The sequence below is a fragment of the Stylophora pistillata genome, chromosome 1 (genome assembly GCF_964205215.1).
Source record: "Stylophora pistillata chromosome 1, jaStyPist1.2, whole genome shotgun sequence".
Lineage (NCBI taxonomy): Eukaryota > Metazoa > Cnidaria > Anthozoa > Scleractinia > Pocilloporidae > Stylophora > Stylophora pistillata.
This window is the reverse complement of record NC_142519.1, coordinates 50,997,261-51,018,404: the sequence shown is the minus strand read 5'-3', so window position 1 is coordinate 51,018,404 and position 21,144 is coordinate 50,997,261. Positions and strand designations below refer to the sequence as shown.

At 37.5% G+C, this 21,144-nt stretch overlaps 1 long non-coding RNA gene and 1 pseudogene across 2 annotated transcripts; both read right to left on the bottom strand.

Moving 5' to 3' along the window:
- Window positions 1–796: 796 nt before the first annotated feature.
- LOC148742977 (uncharacterized) lies at window positions 797–2,387 on the bottom strand. Its single transcript, XR_015995979.1, has 3 exons — window positions 1,482–2,387; window positions 1,050–1,173; window positions 797–911 (listed from the first exon to the last, which is right to left on the bottom strand). It is a non-coding gene; the product is annotated as an uncharacterized LOC148742977 (long non-coding RNA).
- Window positions 2,388–6,417: 4,030 nt separating this feature from the next.
- LOC148742976 (DNA-directed primase/polymerase protein-like) lies at window positions 6,418–21,092 on the bottom strand (annotated as a pseudogene). Its single transcript, XR_016001532.1, has 17 exons — window positions 20,914–21,092; window positions 20,743–20,832; window positions 16,389–16,467; window positions 15,634–15,725; window positions 14,978–15,062; window positions 13,071–13,198; window positions 12,341–12,414; window positions 11,830–12,033; window positions 10,986–11,057; window positions 10,778–10,872; window positions 10,596–10,678; window positions 10,376–10,470; window positions 9,740–9,862; window positions 8,899–8,977; window positions 8,316–8,398; window positions 7,448–7,491; window positions 6,418–7,313 (listed from the first exon to the last, which is right to left on the bottom strand). The product of XR_016001532.1 is annotated as a DNA-directed primase/polymerase protein-like (transcript).
- Between the last annotated feature and the right edge of the window lie 52 nt (window positions 21,093–21,144).

Below are 21,144 nucleotides of genomic sequence, written 5' to 3'. Positions count from 1 at the left end.
CCCAAACAGTTTCTTTCGAAACTATCAGCCTTTATTTAGTTATAGAGAAAGCCTGCAAGGACGATCAACTTTGGTTTTTTCCTTCTCTTATTTTATCACAAATATCCGCGCAGGGTATCTGACGAATGAAAATAAAACAAATACGAACGCAAAAGAACTAGGTAAAGATAGAAAATCAAATTTTTAGAGCCAAGGCCACCAACGTCTGGTGGTAGCCTTTTTTCTACAAATGTTCAGATTTAATGAGGCGAGGTTACTCCCATCTGTTTATCACTACCAATCAATTAATCATCGCATCTTGTTCCATTGCCTTAGCTTATAGCTGACTACACCCTCAACGCGTCAGAAATTCGTAACTCACTGCGCGTCAATATCAACATACAGGTATGCATAACTATCATCTACTTAGAATAAGTAGAGTGGGAGGGGGAAGGGGGGAAGAGAGCAAAGCAAACAATTATAGAGAGAAAGCTTGCAAGGACGATCAACTTTCGTTTTTTTCCTCTCTTATTCTATCACAATATCTGCGCAGGGTATCTGACACATGAAAATAAAACAAATACGAAAACAAAAGAACTAGGTACAGATAGAAAGTGAAATTGTTAGAGCGAAGGCCACCAACATCCGGTGGTAGCCTTTTTTTTAAAAATTTTCAGATAATTTAATGAGGCGAGGTTACTCCCATCTATTTATCAAAACCAATCAATTAACCACCGCACCTTGTTCCATTGCCTTAGCTCATAGCTGACTACACCCACAACAAGTGAGAAATTAGATAATTCGTAACTCACTGCGCGTCAATATCAACATACAGGTATGCATAACTATCATGTACTTACAATATGGTCAATTCTGGGTTGTTATCGAAGACTCCAGGTGGTAGCTCCTCTATCTGGTTGTCTCTCAAGTCCCTGAAAGGAGGATGTATCATTGAGTGAGGTCGAGTGTTTCACATCTTGTCCTGTTGTTGTATATTTCCTCTCTGTCCGCCCCCCCCCCCCACCCCTCCTTCATCACCCCTTCTTGAAACGAAGAGTTGAAATGCTTACAATTTCGCTGTAGAAAAGGGCAAGTGCTGTGGAACTGACTGTATATATTTTTCCCCACATTCAACGCGTGTAACTGAGCGCATAATTCCAACTGCAGTGGTACATTGGCAGCGATCTGGGCACCCTAGAATATAAAAAAATAAGATATACTTTTACTATTGTATTGTTTGATGCAAGTTATTGAAGGGATTTTAGTTTATTTGGTTGGAGTTGCTAAAGAGTGTATTTGAGTCCTTTAATAAGGTTGGTACCTTCAAGTCATCTCGCGAAAACTCAATATTAATCCAGAGCAAGGCAAAAAGAAATTTTGATAGGTCAATAAAACTATGGTTACAGTCTTAAAGGTTAGAAGTATAGAAACTTGCAAATGTTCACTATATCTTCCCCTGACCTGATTCAGTTAAGAATCAAATTTTCATAATTAAAACCTACTTTCGATGACAAGACGGATTTCTTTTTTGTCAAAACCATCCTGTGTGTTCACTTCACAGCTGTACTTGTCGCTGTTTTCTCCAGTGATGGTCAGCCGATACAGTACACTTGTACTGTTCTGTACGAATGTGCCGTTCTTTCTCCAAACAATGACTGGAGACGGTGCACCCTGTGCTGGACACCAGAGGGATTGATTATGGTTGAAAAGCACATACTGAGTCTTGAGCACTTTATCCAAGTTGGGTTTGACTGAAGGATAAGAAAAAGTAATACTCAGCCATCACAGAAGTATTTGAGTCTGAGGAGCAAAGGCAATGACCACTCTCAATATATATAAAATGGCTGTCAGGCGCTGATTTCATTATCTCAATACTTGCCTTTTGTATTAGTAGTCTTGTTTCTGTATGAACCTCTGAAAAGGTAATTGGAGTTATCTGATTTTCTCAACCACAAGTTCTGTCCGCTTGATCGCACAATACCGGAAATGTTTCTTCCACAAAATCTTCCAAGAAGATTGGCATACTCGTCGTATCCATCTCGAAACTCAAGGTACATATTATCATCAAAGCACGGTATTTCATTTGAAGTCTTCAAGGTGAAATTCAGTTCTACATAATGCCCTTTTGGAGCTTGCAAAAGTAGGCTTGAGCGAAACCGTGGGTCGACTCTCTGAAGGCATACTTCCGCAATTAACCCAGCTGCTTATAAAATCAAGAGAAAAAGATAGAAAAATGAGGGAGGAAGCTTTTGTTAGAGTCGTTTCAGGGAATGCTCAATATGACTTTTTGATGAACCCTAATTTCTCCTTACACTGTCAGCCCTGAATCAAACATGAAGGTCACGAGAATAAAGGAAATGATCACCAGCTAAAGACATGTACACCTTTGATTGTTAAACAAATTCTCCTTGTCACCACCTTAAGAAATGTATGGAGAAGAACATGGAGAATATGTATACTGATGTGAGGGGTTATTAAAAGCTAAGCTATATATGTTTGGTTATGTCTATGGACGCTACTAAGAAGAACGTAGGGAAATGGCATCACACAGAAGAGAACTTTGGTCGCATTGATGTGGAGCTCTCAGGAAGCATTAAGTCTTGCTCGACCAAAAATTTTTCATTTGCATTGCAGTCACCGTGACTTAACTTAAAGGGTCGCGTGACTTAGACCGGCAATGACGCGCTGCGTGGGTCGATTATCAACCGCTCTCCTTCCTTGAAAAGACTGCTGACCGCACAAATACTTCCTTTTTGTTGTTCTCCACAAATTAGGAGTTTGAATGCTCAGATTTTAAAGTAACCTTTGCAAATTTCGAAATTTCGAACTTTCCTGCGGTTAGAAAATAATTTTAAATGGCTTTGGAGAAGTCCACGGTCAACATTTGGAGACCATTATATTAAACGATTGAGAAATTGGCCAACGTAACTCAGACGGACTACTCACTGAAACCTAACTGGTAAATATTCAGATAAATCTAAATGTCTTAAAACCACCTGGTTTTGAAATTAAGCAGCCAAAGTATATTTAAGATTCTTGCTGAGTGCACAAAAAAAAAGAAAAAAATTAAAAGCGAGAAGATATCGTAGCCGGCATCCGAAGCTCTTGTCTATCGTTATTAAGATATTTAAGATATTTCAATTCGTAAGATACACACTTTATTTCTTTTATTGTTTCAGTTTGCTATCAAAATTTGATGAATGAAATTTTTAATCAAGTACCTTTTGGACAGACAGTTCTCGTATAAAATGTAAATAACATGACTACGAGAGCGCGCGTTTGATGCCAAACAACAAAAGTGAAAAGTTAAAGATTCTGAGCGCAGTGAATGGGGCCCTTTTTCTGTTTTGAAAAATTTTGGAAATGATCGTTTTTCAGTATAATGTAGGCAAAAATTGAAACAAAAAAACCGCTAATGCATTTTTTTTGTTGACTTCAGGCGCCGCATAAATTACGACACAAGCATGGTCGTGATCTGCTGCTAACATAACCAATCAGACTCGAGAGAGAAGCGGAAATCAACTTGAGTGCTGTGTTTTCTCGTAATTTAGCAAGGAGCCGTAACTCTATTTTCTTAATGTTCTCCAGCCGGGGTTATCCACAGTGTGTCTCCCGTGCGCGTGTCACTTACTTTCTGGCGAGTTATTTAATGCAGGCCTGGATATTTAAGGAATTAACATGGGGGCTATTTTGGTGAGAACAAAAACCGAGTGTCTAAAATTAACTAATTCCAGTCCTATTGAATAGGTTTAAATAACACATTTAGTCTCTTAACTTGATACTCCATTAGATAAAGAGAACAGTGCTTACAGAAAGCAATAATGAAAGGCCAGAAGGTCCTTTTCGACAACATCTTCCTGTTTTCTGCGGATGGGCTGAGGGGAGGTTTGAAGATCGAGTAGAGTTTCAGAATATACTCAAATATATATATCTCATCAGAAGTTTTGTTGTGTAGTATTGCTGAGTGTTTTTACGAATTGTGCCGTATTTTGACGAGACCGTAGGGCGAGAGATTTATTATCCAACACGCCAAATTATTGTTACAGTTCGTGCGAATTTCGCGGATATTTCTGGAGTACAAATATAGCGTGATATTTGTATTCGTCTCGCGCATCATTTGTACTCTAAGAAGCACATTTGGATAATAAATACATCTTATTAGACGTTTTGTTGTGTAATATCGCTGAGTATTTTAACGAGTTGTGCCGTATTTTAACGAGCCTGTAGGACGAGTCAAAATACAAACAAGGAGTAAAAATACTCAGCGATACTACACAACAAAACGTTTGATAAGAGATTTACTATCCAACAAGCCAAATTGTTATTTCAGTGCGAGCGAATTTCGCGGGTATTTCTGGAGTAAGAATATCGCGTGATTTGTACTCGTCTCGCGTGTTATTTGTACTCACGAAGAAGATTTGGATAATAAAGTAAAGTAATGCATAATGCATTTTATCCAGGTGAAGCGCATTGTATGTTTGTGGAATCTCATAATACACGACAGGTCTCATATGCCGAGTCTGTCTTTCTCACAAAGAAGTTAAAAATGATAAAATGTAGCCATATCATAATCGTCATGTATTATATCAATTTTTAAAGAGACTGCTGTGCATAACTGAAGCTTTAACGGGAACTTCTCTTAACCATAATTCAGCACATTTGACAACTGAATAAGAACGATTCATGTTGTCACAATATTATGAAATTGTCCCTAAACCGGAAACGAAGGTTGGTAAAGAAATTCTTGAAAACAGAAATTTCTCCCCTACCTTGCAATTACATTTTCTCCATTGATGTAATCTTCAAAGTTGTCTTATTCTTCTACGATATTTCTGCTTTATTCGAGCGCCAGAAAGAACGTGTCGCGGTAAACAATTCACTGTATAAAAAATGTGGACATATTGTTGTTATTATCCCTGCGAACAAATTCTAAGTAACCACCAAAAACGTAAAATAGGAAACAGCGTTAACCAGTTTTAAAATTTCTGAACTTCGATTCCTTTTCTGAGGATTGGGCGAAGTTTTTGAGGACAGGCCTGAGTAACTACGAATTTCTCTATCAGCCCTTCAAACGAAAAAATGGAGAGGTAGTAATAAATAATTGTCATGTTTGAATTCCAAGGACGCAAAAAATGTTTCTTTTTTCCTGTGGAATTGAAATATCATCCTTCACTCGGTTTTTTAGATATCATAATTCACTGTCATTTGATCTTATCTTTCTTTGTACATTTTAAATATTAAAAAGAAATAAATACCTGAGATATATTTTCGCTGCACCCTCACTTCGATTCAGATCCGAGTGCCTTAAAACTGACAGCAATGAAGTCATACACAAAAAGCAGGCTGCATACGGCTTTTCCAGATCATTATTTTAAAAATACATTCTTATGAGTGAGTTTTCCATTCATTTGAAGTCACTATGGACGACATCCTCAAACATCTGTCATAACGTCAGCAATTGTGCCTTTAGCTAGTTTTGCATTTCTATAAACATAAAAGGTTTTGTCAATTTTACATGGCGTGAGTCACCAGCTTATTACAGTTTGACAACGAAAAAAAAAACCATTAACATTTTATCCAAGAGGGGCTTCTTAAGGGTTTTTACAGTAATTTAGAAAACATATCAATAGAAACAATACAGTAAATCCAGCAAATTTAGGAAAATTGAATTGATCATTTTGAGGTATGATGTCGCCATGGAGATAGATTTTAAGTCTTTTATTCTAAATTATACTGAAGAAGTTAGCCGAGTTTATGAACTAGACCCAGTTTTCTTGCCTTACGTCCAAACATATTCAACACAGATTTTGAAATCCCATGTATGATTTGGGACCAATTTGCACTCCACTTCCATTACCATTATTAGGCAAGATGCGACACTGTGATCACGAAAGAGAAAATGACAACACAGTTTACATCTCATTGCTAACAACTACAATAACAAAAACATGATTTACACTTAAAAGTTTTTGAAATCACACTTGGACAACAGATGTTATGCCTCGATCAATTCAAAGCTTCAACATCGCCTCTTGTGGGCCAAAATATGTACTAATGCCCGACCCAACTGCCGGATATCATGGTCATTTTTCTTTTCGGGAGGGGGGAGGAGGAAAGGAGATAAAAGGTAAGATCAGCGACAGCAACCCAATCCTCCCTTGTTTTTGTACTCCCCTACTACTGTCGCACAGTTTAATAACACGTTTCCTTTTACCAACTGAACACCTTGAACCGGCCATATTTTTTATACGAGGCTAACATAAATGAACATAGTACGCATCTTCTGATTGGTCAATTCGGTTTCCAAGGGGATGCTCTAGTAAAGGGGCCCGCATTTGATCGGTGACAACTAGTTATGTCATAAGAGCAATGAAAACTTTTTTCCGGGCTCTAAAACATAATTAAATAACTGGGAATGTAAGAAAAGACGAGGGCGAGTGATTTTTAAACTTCTTTTTTAAAGTTTTTTTATTCAGGTTCTTACAGCTTCTTTTGAAAGCCTCTCTTTTTCAAAGCTTTCTTTTCCGTTAAAACCAGCTGATCACATATTTGAGAACTGAGATATCTCAGCGCTACATCGTTTACCACTCATTTATGTAGTTAGACAACACTTCTCGAAACTGACTTTGAAATCAGAAAAAAAAAAAAAAAGTGTGCTAAACTAGTAGGATACATTTGAGTGAAGCAGTACTTTCGGCCTCCTCCGCAGCCATGGACAACTCTAAATCACCAAGAGATTCTTCATCCAACCACTCAGAAACTTCCTCTTTTGATAAAAACTTTTCCCTTGCATTATCAACGCAATAATCCTCAAGTAATACCCCACCACACATATATTTTCCACTCATCCTGCCTTCTGTTTCATCCTGACAAATCGCATAATTTGGTGAGAGGTCAATTCCAGCCGTTTTATTTATTTTGGTTTTCTTGCTTCCCTCGTCTGATAACTTCCATATTTGATTTGTATAATTCTCATTATCGTGACAAGATTGTAACGTATGGTTGTTGTGATCCCTAAGGCTTCTTTTATGTGAAACTGCACCCTCGCTATCCCAACCGTGGTGTGGAATCTGAAGCTCAAGCAGTAATGCATCGTCCAAGTCATTACCGAAGTCACAATCACCAACTTTAGGTTGCGTAACACAACCACTATTGTCAAATTACATTACATCTTGTTTATTTCTTGGGACACAATCTTCGTTCATGTTGTTCTCGTTTGTATTTAGCATTTCTTCCACTTGATCATTCCTAGAATCATTTAGCCTCTGCTCGCATTCAGATAACAACTTACAAAGCTCTTGGTCATCAAAATCATTAGTTAAAAACTCGTCAAACTGAAAAACGAAAATAGACAGTTTTGAAAGATTTTTAAATGAATTAACAAAAGAGCTATGGGATTAATCAGCGTAAACTACACTTCATGAATCGTATTCAATTTTTTTACACAGGAGAGTGATTATTCAATTACCTCACAACTTGACAACGGATTGATTTCCTGTGGTATAGGCTGTTCTGAAAGTAACCACACGATAAATGGTTTGCAAATTGCTTTTTTTGAACATACGACAATAGGCTATGACTAGTTTATTTGGTAGAAAGTCTTTTATCCCCTCAATGCTTCCACAAATAGCGCAACCGATAAAGCTTTCCCAATGTTTGGGTAATTAATGCATGAATGTGAAATTTAGTTAAGCACTTCCCGCCGTTAGGAATAGACTCCAGACTTCTCCCCGATTATTTTTTTAAGGCTCCATCTTTATTTCCATAGTTTTGCAAAGTCTGGAAAGTTTTTCGCAAAAATACACACCTTTCTTATAATTTTAAGAGTGAGCGTCTCTTGACTATCTTTTTGAAGGACTGTAAAAAGCTAGAATGATGCTGGTAAAGATTTGAATATAGATAGATAGATAGATTAGATAGATTAGATAGGAAGGTAGATAGATTAGATAGATTAGATAGGAAGGTAGATAGATTAGATAGATTAGATAGATAGATAGGTTAGATAGATAGATTAGATAGATAGATAGGTAGATAGATAGATAAATAGATAGATAGATAGATAGATTAGATAGATGGATAGGTTAGATAGATAGATTAGACAGATAGATAGGTAGATAGATAGATAAATAGATAGATAGATAGATAGATTAGATAGGTAGGTAGATAGAAACTGAAGGTTACTTCTCCAGTTCCTGGAAAAAACCCTGCCATACTTTGCATTTCAATTGGAATCTGCGCGAGAACTCTCCATGAATCGTTCTTCCGCATTCTCGATTTTTAAGTCTGCTCCCCGACAAATCCTAAAAAATGATGTGTTTTCGGCATCCAGAACATACCAGGGGAACGATAGTCAATCCCTCTACACTCGGGGTCGTGGCATTTCTGGTAGTAAACACCAAGTCTCAAGTCTGCCACAATCCTAGTATAAAAAAATTAACTGCGTATTGGTGTATTTTCCATAATCATTGATTCACCTTTCTCATAATTCATGGACGATATTTTGTTTATTAACCTCATTTTCTTTCAAGGGAGTTTGGATAGAACAACATAAGCACCATGCAGTAGAATCGTCGTGATCCAAACCGGAAGTAAACACATTGTAAGGCAAAGAAATACATGCACTTTATAGGATAAGCTGAATAACACGTGCATTCTGATTGGTTCTTACTTATGATCTATTAGAGGACAGACGCATAGATGATGTCACCATTTACATTATTTGCTCTCTAACAATATAAAACAAATATAGTTCGTGTTGCAGAAGGTCTGTACAGTTATAGATCACAGAAGACGTTCAAATGTGGAAAGACTCTATGTTCTTACCACATTTTGACGTTACCTGTGATCTATTACTGAACAGATGCACGGAAACAGAATCTGCCTGTTAATCATTACTGAAAGAGTGGCTTAATGGCTTACATCACGTTATTACTCTTGTGCGCTCTTCCGATGTTTTCACACCAACGGTTATTAATAACATCATAAGTGATTAACTTTCCTGTTGAATAAAAAGAAATTTGTTTGTTTAGACCTTATCTCTAGAAATTCTCTGCACTCATCACAGCCTGATTCACTGAATTTGAAGGAACAGCTGATCTCCTGTTCCTTACATTCCTTGTCCAGAGGCACGCCTCAGACTGAACTGAATGTATGCACAACATAAATATTGATATAATGTTCCTATATGTTCTAATGCTTTAGAGATCAGTGATCCAGTAGCATCATCCCATATCAAGCTAAAAATAAACAGTACCAGTCAATACTTAAAGACAAAAAGAAAAAAATGAAAGAGAGGAACTGTCTCTGAGACTTAGAGGCTTTTTTGAAGGCTCGGTTTAGACAAAATGTAGTTTCGAGATTGTTGTTCAACCAATCGCGCATGTTTGCCTCTAATTGTCTTTGTAATAACCTACTTTATTGCTTGGCTCACAAACAAGTGATCTGTGACTCGCTTGTAAGAGCATTCAATGGAAAAAGTAGAACTGATTGCGACTTCAATTCCTAAAGATGACTCTTTTATTGACAAACGTATAATCCATATTAACAAAGATCTAGTAATACATAGAAAGGTAAAAACGAGCGATATAATATCCCGACGTTTCGGCGACTTCATGACGCCATTATCAAGTACCCTTGATAATGGCGTCATGAAGTCGCCGAAACGTCGGGATATTATATCGCTCGTTTTTTCCTGTAAATGTATAATCAGTAATATATATAAATATTTTTTATATGTAAAAGCTTCTGTCTAAGACGGTACCTTGTGGAAAATAAACCCATCTCCTGATTTGACCCTGTACTCCACCCTTGGTGAGAACACTTAAGATAAAGTTGTCAATTTCAGGATAAGGGGAGTGTTCGTATCCATGCTGAGAAAGCGAACCTAGCAACAAGGAGAAGAATTTAAGTAAAGACAAACTTCCTTCTTGTGATCAACTTTCTTTAACATCACTAAAAAAAAAAAAAAAGAGACCACAGGAGAGGTATAGAATCTGCTCCAACTAACACATAGGTCAACAATGGGCTAACAGTCCGTCAACTTTCAGCTAACTGTTGTTTGATTGTCGGCTAACTGTCTGATCACTGTCGGCTAAATGTCCTTTGATCGTCACCTAACTGTCAGTCCAAATGGGCCAAATGACCAGCAAGAAAGTCCTTGTCAAACGCTTCAATGCCAGGGTTTCTTTGCCTGCAGGAAAATAAGGACTTGAGCAACGCGAGATGGCGATCGGTCTGCAAGGGGGTTAAGCACCAATACTGAGAGCCAGAACCCTGGCAAACCTCTCCCTGACTTCTCTTAAATCTTCCCATCGGCAGAAAATTACTACAGGGCCATATTTACTCAACGTTACGTCTTTACAAATATTCTTGATAAGCAAGTAACTACAAAACATACTTGAATCGCATGCATCCATTCGAGAAGATCTTTTGCAAGATTTCTCACAGCTGCCACATGTTAATACGCTGACATCTTTTCCTCCCACTTGCATACTGTTTGAAAAGGATTACAAAACAGAAAGAAGCACTAATTATAGATTGAATGAATTTTTAAAAAAGTTACACCGGTTGAAGACTCAAATTTGTCATCCCACTTGTCAAACAAGTTCTGTGCTCACCTGACATTGGATACTAGTGAATCAAGAAATAGCAAGTACTCAGAATCTTTGGAGAAACTTCCTTTCACATTTTTGAAGCTAGGCTGTTACGTGACAAACAAGACACGAAAAATGTGGTCAAACTCTCTCCATCTGACATGTGTTAATAATAAAGGCACAACAGGAATTCCTTCATTACATACCTTATAGGTGTTCTGTCTGGAGAAAACCAGATGAGAATCTTTTCCTATCTTTGTTGACTTGAAAATTCGAAAGTTTCTATTTCTTGTATAAACCCCTGAAAGTTAAAACTAGTGAAGTCAGCAAGTGACAATTTTCTCGTCTGCACAAGATCAATGCAACATTTACATGTATTGGCTTCTGATTTTACTTTCTTATTATTAAACACACCTTGGTCACAGAAAATCCCCAATTCACCTTTTCCATCCTTCACAATAAGTTCTCTTAGTTCTTGCAGGTTAACTACAAAGGCAAATGAAAGTGCTACAATTACTTTGTGAATTTAGCTTCACAACAAAATTGATTTTTTCTTTTTTGTGCATGTGCTCCAGACGAGAACAGCGACTCTCTCCACTTCGGGGTAGAAGAGGTCATCAGAAAACTCAGCCAAGTGATGAAGATTACCTGCCAACACATCAGTCAAATATCTATGCCAACATTGTAATGACTAGGTGGCATACTTTAAGGCTGTCAGAGTCAAGTTATCTCACGGCACTAACTACAAAAAACCACACAAGCCAATAAGTCACTGTATTTTACAAAATTTAATGAATAATTTTTTTGTTTGGTAAACCTCAAAATACAATAGTAAATGTAAAGGAAACCCTCACCTAACTAATCTTTGTGTTTGAAGTCTCTTGAAAGTGTTTTCTTTTCCTTACTTTTGTTTCCTTTTAAAAATTAATTTTCTGAAAATGCTTCAAATTCCATTTGCTTATTTTGGGAGACACTGGTTGTTTCTTATATTTTCCGTTGAAATTTGGGCAGAAAATTGGTGAACAAGCAGCCAAAAATTAATCCCAATGTACACACTTGCCATTTGACAGCAGTGCTTTACCTTCCAAGGACTAGCTACAGAAACCTGGAAAAGCTCAGGTAATGAGGAGCCGTAATGGTCACAGTGCAAATTCTCTGTTTCAGTGTGATGAATTTAACCCATACTTTATACCGAACATCAATAATATTATAATAAAACTCACTTTGCAAACACTACACAATCAGTCCAAAACTGCACCTGAAGTAAAGGTTTCATGTTGTGTCTCTTCTTGTATTTTTGCATTAATTTCAGATGTGTGGACAGAGCCATTTCCAGTCAAGACCTCACTCTTTGGCCATGTTGGTTGATAAGAGTCAGAACCCACATCTTTGTTTGCAGAAAACTCAGAACCAACTCTGAGCTTCCTTTCCAGTAATGTGAAAATGTGTCAGACAAAGTTTCCTGAAAATCAGAGTTCTTGATCAAAATCAAAAATTGTCTCAATTGAGTAATACAGTATTATACACAACAACTTCATGTCTGGATTAAACATAGCTAAGGCCACAAAAATTAAGCAGAAGAATTAGGCAGTCAGAGAAAATCCATTTTCTGAAGGCTAATGAAGACCTTAAAATTCTTCCACTACAAAACAAGACAACAGCAAGAAATCCTCAATCCTTCAAATTATCTGCAGAATTGCCGACTCTGAGTTACTTTAAGTAGCATAATAGAGTAAATATTTTCTGTGCCACAAACAACCGCATTTTACCAGCATGAATGTTATCTTTAAATACAGCACCAGGTAAGTGGAAGATCAGATGTCTCGAAAACTTAGAGGAAGTACTGAAAACAAATCAACAACAATTTACTTGTTAATGACTCAGGGGATTACAGAGTAATTATATAGATCAACGGATCAAAATTATTATTTAGGAATGAAGTTCTCCTGCGATTTTGGCAATGTGAATAAATTATAGGTAAAGAGATACCATGTTAAGGTGAGGGTTTGCTTGGGTCATTGTGACCTAAATTTCCTCTGACAATGTTACTTTATCATCTTAGCTGAACAACAGCAGTGGCCAAAGTCAAAGACGAAAATGAGAGAAGCTATTGAAACAACAAAAGGAGGCCAAAACCTTAAAACAAAGAGGAAAAAACTGTTGATACATGAACAACATGGTTGTACTTCAGCATGACGCACTGAATGAAAGAGGTGCATTTCTCTTTGAAACATCTGAAAAGACCAAACCAGGCTCTGGAATAAAGTATCTCTATATTTTTAAAGTGATAATTCTCATTAAAATTGTTGGAATCCCAAGTATGTTAGACCTCAGGAATACTTTCACTTGCACTGAAGAGAGCAACTAAGTTGATCAATTACCATTTTTTAATCACCAGTATATCATAGAAAATAGTAACAGCAGTTCACAAGGATAATAAAAAATCTTATCTGAATCATGCATTTGCATGGAAAGAACCATTCATTACTAGACACTAACCTTGAATCCAAATCAATATTATATTTCCTGTTACAATCAACACCATAAATGTTTTTCAGGTGGTGACAAACATACTGAATAAGAAAAAAGAATTCATATTCATTCCATAATATGTCCTCCATTTCATGCTCCCCAGGAATGAAAGATCAGGCTAGGGTTTAATGTTCCTCAGGAATGACAGATCAGGCTAGGGTTTAATGCTGCCCAGGAATGACAGATCAGGCTAGGGTTTAATGCTCCACAGGAATGACAGATCAGGCTAGGGTTTAATGCTCCCCAGGAATAACAGATCAGGCTAGGGTTTAATGCTCCCCAGGACAGAAAGATCAGGCTAGGGTTTAATGCTCCTCAGGAATAACAGATCAGGCTAGGGTTTAATGCTCCCCAGGGATGACAGATCAGGCTAGGGTTTAATGCTCCCCAGGAATGACAGATCAGGCTACGGTTTAATGCTCCCCAGGACAGAAAGATCAGGCTAGGGTTTAGTGCTCCCCAGGAATGACAGATCAGGCTGGGGTTTAATGCTCCCCAGGAATGACAGATCAGGCTACGGTTTAATGCTCCCCAGGACAGAAAGATCAGGCTAGGGTTTAATGCTCCCCAGGAATGACAGATCAGGCTGGGGTTTAATGCTCCCCAGGAATGACAGATCAGGCTAGGGTTTAATGCTCTCCAGGAATGACAGATCAGGCTAGGGTTTAATGCTCCCCAGGAATGACAGATCAGGCTAGGGTTTAATGCTCCACAGGAATGACAGATCAGGCTAGGGTTTAATGCTCCCCAGGAATGACAGATCAGGCTAGGGTTTAATGCTCCCCAGGAATAAAAGATCAGGCTAGGGTTTAATGCTCCTCAGGACAGATAGATCAGGCTAGGGTTTAATGCTCCCCAGGAATGACAGATCAGGCTAGGGTTTAATGCTCCCCAGGAATAAAAGATCAGGCTAGGGTTTAATGCTCCCCAGGAATGACAGATCAGGCTAAAGTTTAATGCTCCCCAGGACAGACAGATCAGGCTAGGGTTTAATGCTCCCCAGGAATGACAGATCAGGCTAGGGTTTAATGCTCCCCAGGACAGAAAGATCAGGCTAGGGTTTAGTGCTCCCCAGGAATGGCAGATCAGGCTAGGGTTTAATGCTTCCCAGGACAGACAGATCAGGCTAGAGTTTAATGCTCCCCAGGAATGACAGATCAGGCTAGGGTTTAATGCTCCCCAGGACAGAAAGATCAGGCTAGGGTTTAGTGCTCCCCAGGAATGGCAGATCAGGCTAGGGTTTAATGCTCCCCAGGACAGACAGATCAGGCTAGGGTTTAATGCTCCCCAGGAATGACAGATCAGGCTACGGTTTAATGCTCCCCAGGACAGAAAGATCAGGCTAGGGTTTAGTGCTCCCCAGGAATGAGAGATCAGGCTAGGGTTTAATGCTCCCCAGGAATGACAGATCAGGCTGGGGTTTAATGCTCACCAGGAACGACTGATCAGGCTAGAGTTTAATGCTCTCCAGGAATGACAGATCAGGCTAGGGTTTAATGCTCTCCAGGAATGACAGATCAGGCTAGGGTTTAATGCTCTCCAGGAATGACAGATTAGGCTAGGGTTTAATGCTCCCCAGGAATGACAGATCAGGCTAGGGTTTAATGCTCCCCAGGAATGACAGATCAGGCTAGGGTTTAGTGCTCCCCAGGAATAAAAGATCAGGCTAGGGTTTAATGCTCCACAGGAATGACAGATCAGACTAGGGTTTAATGCTCCCCAGGAATGACAGATCAGGCTAGGGTTTAATGCTCCCCAGGAATAACAGATCAGGCTAGGGTTTAATGCTCTCCAGGAATGACAGATCAGGCTAGGGTTTAATACTCCCCAGGAATAACAGTTCAGGCTAGGGTTTAATGCTCCCCAGGAATGACAGTTTAAACAATTAAATCATACACAGATTTAAGAGTACCTTCTGGTATAACTTCATAATAATTTCTGTCCTCTGGTGAACATATCCTACCAAGTTGAAAATAGAAATATCAGGAATGACAAGGAAAGAATAAGGTTTTTGTTTGTCTGTTCATTTGTGTGTTTGTTTTTTTGCACTTGCATCAACTTTCTTCATTTCGAGCTATTTGGTCATTTTGAATTTAAGATCTGTATAAAGGTCAGTTGAACTCTTCTTTGGTCAGCTTCACCTACCCTTCCCACCAAGCTGTTGCACTGCCAGAAGTTTTAAATATACCATGCCTTGTAGGGGAGAGATCCAGGGCAGGGATGCAGGAGATGTGCACCCCATCCCTCTAAGATGACCTGCACTTTTCTTACACCTGTATAAGAAAACTCAGCAGTTTGTTTGTGTTGGAGAAAAACATGAGACAGGATTGAAAAATGTATGTCTGATGCCTTGAGAATGGTAGTTTAGCATGGCTGTTTCAAGCAGTAGCCCTTCTTTTTGTCAGTGCAGACATCAGCTGGGTCATTTGTTACTTGTCCCACTGTGTCTTGAGAAAAACCCTGGATCCACCCATTAGTGCATTTTTTGAAGATTGCTAAGAACTGCAGTAAAATAAATGTGATACCTGACCTTGTGTATTTGTACCAAAAATATGGCAAAGTTGCAACAATATAGCCACGTTTTCCATCACAGTCTTTCTCTTTGGCAAACACATGAACATCCTATCCAGTAAAAAAATTAAATTTCACTATAAAATGTGCTATTAGTTACAGTATTTCGTTACTTCCTATCCTTGAACTAGTTTTGCTTTATGGTGAGAATGAACCCAAAGTACAGTGACCGTAGAAAGAGAAAAACAAATCCAAAAAACAGCTATTCCTAATTAAAAGGTAAATACCCAGTTACTTCACTTGCATTGCAAGACATTCTTCCAGAAACAAATAAAAATTTAGGTGAAGTAACTCTGCTGAATAAATTATGGAATGGTTGAGGCACAGAAAGAAATTAATGTTCTAAGATGAGAGGTAAACTGTAAACCTTCACTAATGATTGTCTGCCTTGGTGTTTGTTAGGAACAGCTACGTCAAATTCGTCAAAGGAGAATTCTTATTCTAAAATCTTGAGAAGCTGATGTTTTGTAAACCATTGAGATTCTATAAACTGCAGGTATGTTTTTCTTTGAGGATTAGAATTGCCTTTCTGAGTGATACTAGGCCTAGACCTGCCAATCACAGTGAATTAAATAGTTGAAGGAAGCTTTAAGAAAATTATAATTTTGAGGTGACAAAAAAGTATATATATAATATTACGTTTGCTAAAAAGTGTCTCAACTCCCAGAAATGAGAAGAAATTAAAAGAAACTTTTAAACCTTTAGCTCACCTACCTCTTGACAAGTCTCGAGGTAATCAAAGGCCATCTGTTGTCGTGGGAAAGTTTCAAAGATAGGTGGAGGGTCCTCTATCCTAAAAAACATCATCAATGTTAGGGACGTAACTTCACAACTGAGTTGTAATTTTAATTACCAGCAAAGATAAGAGTAAAGCTGAACATGCAGCATAGTGGAAGTGACAGAGTAAGTCTTTTCTAACGCACCCATTACACCCACTAGAAACACATTAGACATTCAGTCTTTTCTAAAGACCCATTACACCCACTAGTAACACATTAAACATTCAGCAGCTATAAAACCTCAGAGGACAGGCCTAACTTCAACAGCAACTAAGAGATTTAAAAAGTTCAGATCACAATGAGGAGGGGCATTGGGATTTCTGGTCTTGCAGTTTTGGCTATTTTTTAGACTGGTTTTCAGCTTTTAGCCGAAAACAAATCTGCTTTTCGGTTTTGGTGCTCATTCCAGTTTGCACATTTTCCATTTCTTTTAACATGGTTTTGGGTTTTTATCAAAAAATTCCAATGGGTTTCGCATTTGGTATCAGATATGGTTTTCGGTTTTTCCTATTAGGTTTAGGTTTCCATTTCTCTTGTCTCGATCACTGCATTAGGGTTTTGATAACAGGGATGTGGAAATTTAAATCATTTTGATGGTTTTACACATGGTTTTCAGCTGTGATCTGCTTTTTTTTCTTTCTTTTTTTTTTTGCGGTCTCTACTAGACCCCAATACCCCGATGCAACATTGGTTCTGCCTGCACACAACCTCATGGTCTTGGAGTGATGTATTTTGAGGAGAAGGAAGTAAATAGGAAGGAAATATATAAGTCCACGCTGGCATTTTAGTGAGATTCGGAGCATGCTAGGTTGTTTTCTAATCATTATCATCCCTTTCCTAATGAAAGTTAATAAAAAAAATTTCCCATTAAACTCCTGGTTTATATGATCATTTTTATCTTTATCTTTATCTAAATTGTTTGGTTCACTGATTAATTCTAGCATAATCGTACATCTTAATTTGGTGACATATTAAATTTTTTTAAGCCAAAGGTGTAAATTGGAATTGTGTAGGGACCATTTGTAACTAAAGATGACACGAGGGTAGGATTTCGCACCGCACAGCCCCATACTTATGTATTATGTATTATGTACACAGTTCATGGATAAAAAAACAATGACAAAAAAGCAAATTGCCTTCAGGAAAATGTTTTTAAACTAATAGAAAATTGCAATAAAACATTTTTTATTAAAACAGTAGAATACGTTTGACATGCTAGACAGGGACATTTTGGACATGGCAGTAATGTCATTATCCAGTCAAAATTATTCAGCAATTAGATACTAAAAGTGGTTGAAACATTTGCCAAAAAATAAATAACTAAAGCTAAACAAAACTACACTGATTCTGGAACTGAAAACTATGCACTTAGATACAATGAATATATGAAAGTTCATATCTGAATATATGAAAGTTCATATCTGAATATATGAAAGTTCATATTTGAATATATGAAAGTTCATATTTGTATCTGATTTATCATCACGGGTTTATTAAGAATAAACTTAACAGCCTGCTCCCAGTTGGCTTGTTAGCTGCACTAGTATCGCAGAGGTCAGTGGTTCGAATCCCATACAGGCCTGATTTTTTTCAGGTCTGATTTTCGCTATTGCATAAATAGCGCTCTGCATCATTCGTAACTTTGCACCTAGTTGGTTATAATATTCTAGTTTTTAAATGTGTAAAAATCTCTGCAGGCCGGCCACTACTTTTCATGGTAGCATTTTGCAAACGAAGCTCAAAAATCAGATATTGCCTAAATTGGCAGTGTTTACATCAAATGTTGTCAACAATAAACATTTCACACAAATGAAAAGTGCAAAAATTTGAAAGAATGTTATCTTCTGAGCAATATCCCGAGGAGAAATCTCACCTCTAGCAGTAATATTTTAAAAAAATATTACATGGAGGACTAACCAATGCAACTACAATCATGTAACTTAAATCGTGTACATATCATCCAGATTCCGAGGACCGTACCTTCTTTCATGTGAATTTGAGCAATCCGAAATCCTTTGACGATACACCTATATACTTGTCTTTCATTTGAAACAAAGTCATGTTGAAGCTGGCTGATCTACACGAAACTATCGTAACACCCGTCATTTGTCATAAACATGTACATTATCACAATGGCGTGACAATGGCTTTCTCCATGAAGTTTATATCAGGTCGCTCCAAAGAAGAGGAAAAATTGACATTTTTCAATATTTCAGCAGATTGCCATGCATTCTGAAAACAACCAAAAAAAGAAAAGGGAGGAAAACTTTGATACTGAGTTGTTCAAGGCTCACTATGAAAATAAAAAAAAAGGCATCAAGAGTTAGTATTCTGGGCCGTATTAGAAGTTTTGTCACAAAGGAGGCAGCAACACTTGTTCTTAATGCTTTAATTCTTCCCTTATTTGATTACTGTGACATTGCCTGGAGCAACCTTCCACAGCAAGATATAGATCGACTACAGCGCTTACAAAAATAGATCTGCATGGATTATTACACAATGCTCTTGCTCATCTTAAGCAATAGAGCAGCTGCAATGGCCAAATCTTTCCAGTAGACGCTATTACCACAAGGCTAAACTTGTTTTTCTCTGTCTTCACTCATTAGTTCCTGGTTACTTTTCATCATATTTCACCAGATTTTCGAATATTCACAACTACTCCACAAGGCAAAGCATGAGGCTATCCCTACCAAAAGTAAAACAAAATTTTGGGAAAAGGACCTTTCTTGTTACTGGCACAAAAATTTTACATAAACTTCCTTTAAACATTGTGAAGAGTGAAAACATTCAAACATTCTGCCGCCAAGCAAGACATTTCTTTTTATCTTAACTTGATATTTTATCTACTATTTTAGGTCCTAACTGAGTTTTGGCTTTGTGGTCTTAGGCTGTTAATGTAGTTTTAAAATCCTAGTTATATATATAAAAATAATTGAGAATTTTGATGTAATTTATTTTTAAGAAACAGGGCCCCTATGGAAACCAGCCTTGTGCTGAATGGGCTACCCTGTGTAAATAAAGTTTTACTTACTTCAAAATCTCCACTTTGTGATAGCTTTTGCATGAGTGGTTGATTTTGATTTTACATGTATTACTACCCCTGACAAGTTGTGATTTATACTCTCACTCTCAATGTTTACGAACGTTAAATAAGGTTTTCTTCTCTTTTTTTTGGTTGTTTTTACTTCAGAACGCTTGGAAATCTGCTGAAATATCGAAACGATTAATGTCCATTTCTTGTCTTTCTTGGAGCAACCTGATGGAAACTGGAAACTTCATGGAGAAATCCAGCATCACGCCATCATGATAATGTACATGTTTATGTTAAATGATTGGTCTTAAGATAGTTTCGTGTAGATCAGCCAACTTTAACATGTTTCAAATGACAGACAAGTATATCGGTGTATCATCAGAGGATTTCGGATTGCACAAATTCCCATGAAAGAAGATACAGTACTTGGAATCTGGATGATACACACATGATTGTTGTTACCTCGGGTAGTCCTCCATGAGGGTTGATCAATTGTTTTTAAATATTAAAACTAGAGGCAAGATCTCTCTTTAGGATATTGCTCAGAAGATAACATTCTTTCAAAGTCTTGCACTTTTCATTTGTGTGAAACATTTGTTCTTGAGAACATTAGATGTAAACATTGGCAATTTATGCAATATCTAATTTTTGGCTTCGTTCGCGAATTACCACTATGAAAAGTAGAGGCTGGCCCACAGAGATTTTTACACATTTAAAAACTAGAATAATTATTATAACCATGAACTACCTGCATAGTTTCAGTTCCAGAATTGGTGTACTTTTGGAGAAATTTAGACAAACGTTTTCCCTGTTTTACCCTACAGCAGAAGTGACCAAAACTATACCAAAATAAATAATCTATTGGTGTGTTCACATCCACTCCAAGGGAAAATAGAATGCATAAAAGTAAAGATGAATGATGTCACTATGTATGATAGAAGTACCAATCTGTAATGTTGCATGTAGCTTGAGATAGACAAATAAACATTTTAAACTTCTTTTGCGATATTTTTTATATGAAAATGAGGCTCCAGGCCTCGAACAAGCGGTCATTGTTACCATGGCAACAGGAGTGCTGCAACCTTTAACAAGGGCATTTTTGTGCATCCCCACTGAGTGCCTAACCGCATGCAAAATTTGAAGGGGGGTTGAAAATTTTCATTCCCCAAAATGTTTGATTCTTACCGATGAATAACATTTGCATAATTTCAAACGTGGTAATGATTTCTGTCAAATATACTAAAAAAGTTGGGCGTACCTTTGACGTTTAAGTAAAATCGGGTGATCTCCGAATTCCCTGGCACATCTCTCCAATTTACTCATCTTTTGTTGCCAAGCTTCATTCGTTCTACAGCCAGAAAATCAAAAAAACTAGTAGTAGTTGTAAATGAAAATCAACACAACAGCTGACGAAGTGACGTGCAGGTACCTCTTTGAATTGTCCCCATAAAATGCCCTCGTAGTGACTGTACTTTCTGCCATCTTATAAGTATGTATCCATCACGATCGTGTTTCTACTCATAGATGCTAAAACTATCAATCTACCACACGAAAACGCGAACCAAACTTGAATTGTCGTCTACCTCTCAGACCTGCCATGTTTTTCAATATTTCGCGCGGTACACCGCTCGCCAGAATTTATGGGAAATTTTACCATATT